This window comes from Myotis davidii, unplaced genomic scaffold (genome assembly GCF_000327345.1).
Source record: "Myotis davidii unplaced genomic scaffold, ASM32734v1 scaffold99, whole genome shotgun sequence".
Lineage (NCBI taxonomy): Eukaryota > Metazoa > Chordata > Mammalia > Chiroptera > Vespertilionidae > Myotis > Myotis davidii.
The window spans coordinates 839775-842937 of NW_006291015.1; positions in this window are offsets into that span (position 1 = coordinate 839775).

The following is a 3163-nucleotide window of genomic DNA, read 5'->3' on the forward strand; positions in this document are numbered from 1 at the left end:
CACTCTCCATTCACAGCTGTCATGATGAATCTTCTTTATTTGGCTTATCTCCATAAAGAAGAATATATTTTTAGCAACCTTAAGGAGACAAACATAAACATCAATAGAGGGCACTACAGATGTTTTGTCAGCGTCAAGAGAAACCCTGATTCCTGTGTCTATTGCCTGCCACTGTCATCAGTAGAGTACCAAGAACAAACCACCCAAATCCTTTAATCTCTGTGATCATTTAGACAATTGAGGACAATGAGTGTGCATTTTGTTCTAGTCTCATAGGTGAGATAAAGAAAACAAATACCATATTAAAGCATCCCCTTTCCTTAGCCTAGCACCACACCAAGGAGCGTAGATAAAGATACACTTCCCTAGAAAAATCAAGGGTGTGTTTTTTCATGGCAACACAAAGGAGGACACTGTGATATCCATACCACCAGTATTTTGAATGATGAGTCTCTTTCTTAGGGAAGAAATACAGACAGGTATCTTGCATATATTTCTAGACATTCCATATTAACAAAATCATCCTTGAGTTAGGAAGCTTTATTTCTCTCTTGTTGCCTTCAGTAAATCAGTGCAGTCTGTGACCTAACACAAGACACATTACTGACAAATTTTGTACTTGCTTTAAAGTTTTTTTTGTTTTGTTTTCTGTCCCCCCATAAAAAATTCTAAGCTTGATGAAAATAGGGAGAATTTAGCACTGGCTGGGTGGCTCAGTTGGTTGGAGCATCTTCCCCTGCTTCAGGGGTGACAGGTTCAATTCCTAGTTGGAGCTCATGTTGGGGGGGTGGGCAATCTATTTTTTTCTCTCTCTCCCCCTTCCTCTCTCAATAATAATAATAATAATAATAATATTAATAAATCAATAAAAACATGTCCTCTGGTGAGGATTAAAAAAAAGAAGAAGATAGAAGAGAGAGTTTATTTTGCTCACTTTTTTAAACACAATGTCTACATCAGGTAGTACCTAATGTAATCATTTATCTTGAGGTAAGTGTGATACCATTGTAATTAACTAGTTAATAATAATAATAATAATAATAATAATAATAGGAAAGAAGCAAAGGAAATGCTAGACATTGTAGGCATGTTCCCTGTACAACACTGGTGGAGGGATCCAACCAAGGGAAGGTAGATGCATGCCCAGTAAAGTTGAGGTGACACAGGGAAGATACTTGCTTGTAAATCACACCTGGGGACAAAGATGGCTGGGCAGAGGGGCAGGACTACTGTGGGGATACAAACATTTGGGAATCTATAATCCCCTAAACAAAGGAGCGTGGCTCTCTTGTGTTTTCGGGACTCTTGTGACTCTTGTTTCTCGTGTCACCCTCTCTTGGTTGTCCTGCATTCTCCCCTGTGGCCCATGGCCCTGGGGATCCACTCACAATGGACTAATAGACTGCAGCTAGCCTGATGACGGACTGGGCCTGGCCCCAATACGGAAAGGAAATTCTGGACACTGGCTCTGATCTTAGCTCTACTGTAACCACAGCTACACTGCTATGATTGGCCTAAGGGAAATGGGACTTTGGAAAACCAGAGGTGTAATTTCATGAAAAAAAATTTTTTTCTACTACATTGAACCCTCCCATGAGAGTCTCAGAAAATTCCTTTCTTCAGGATATTGTAAGAACTCCAACCTCAGCAGCAACCAGGGGAGACGGGCATGCTCTCTTCTGTTAACAGGGGAAAAATTATAGACTTTTATGTATTACAGATAATAATTTAGTAGTTATTTTTTACTATAAAGAATACATTTTATCAAAGTAAATATAATTATAAAACAAAAGAAAACAACAATAACAGCAGCAGTTATTGTCACTATTAAAATTCTTAGAGTGCTAATAATATTTGCTCATTGTCCCTCTTTATGTAAATCACCTGAATGATCCCAGGACCACGGTCTCTGCTCATCTCCTACTTCCTATTATTCCTCATAATTGTCTATGTATTTAATACTCTGCACAGATTTTATTTCTTCATATCACATTTTCCCTAAATAAAAATTATTACAATATGTAATTTAGAACTCCACGTCCATTATTAAGATACTCCTAAATTATCATTCTCTGAACAACAGTCAGATCTATTAAGACTCCAAGAACAATGCTACTTCTAAATTGTAATTGTGGCAGCTACTTTTTTTTTCTCCACTCCTTGTACAAATGAACTCAGAATATGGTACTGCCATATTTTCTCTCTCATTCCTAATTTCAAAATAAATTCCATTTTTCTTCATAAATACCCCCAGTTTTGAATCTTATATCTTATTTTATATCGTGCAATATCTCTCTTGATTATGCTCATCTTGTAACCTTGATTTCATTCTCCTTTAATTTTCACTCTATGCAACTGCCAGACAAAATAAATAAAAAATACTCCCATCAAGAAACATAACAAAAATTCTTATTATTGGAGATAAAAGGAAGTTTCTTGAACAACGAAGTAGAAAAAATAACAGCTGTAAGTTATCAAGTATAAGAATGGTTAAAAAAGAGTCATCAAAGAAGTAGAAGCTAATGAAAATGAAAACATAAAATTCTATAAAATACATATTATTTATATAATATATATCCATTAAACACATCAAAATACAAATCACAAATAACTCAGAGATTCTTCTCTGCTGAGGAAAATAAATATTCCAATTATAACCAAAATAATTTTCACATAACATTGGCCGATGGGTTAGATTTATGGAGCATTGAGTTTAAAAATGTCATAATGAAAATGTTTTTATTAATCTTATTACACCTGAGAGAAATACAGAAAGATACATGAATACTTTTAGATTTTTGTAAAGATTCTGCCTAAGAGACTAAAGTGGCCCAGGTCTGTATTGGGTGATAATACCTATTCTCAGCCCATTTTCATGTACTTTCTAGTCAGGGAAAGTAGAAGAATCTTTTAAGATTCAATAAAAGACTAATTCCACAAACATCAATATCTGGGATGAGGATAGAGGTGGGAAGGCTGGGCAAAACCATGCTCACTAACAGAAATGAAACATGAACTGTTTTTTTTTTTAAAAAAAAAAGATTCAATAAAAGTGCATCTGTATGTATGTTGTATGTTATTTTCACATTTTACCCCTTGTTTGGGCTTCAGATAGATAATTCTGACATAAGATAGGTAGTGTGAAAGGAAGGAGCCAGGGAAA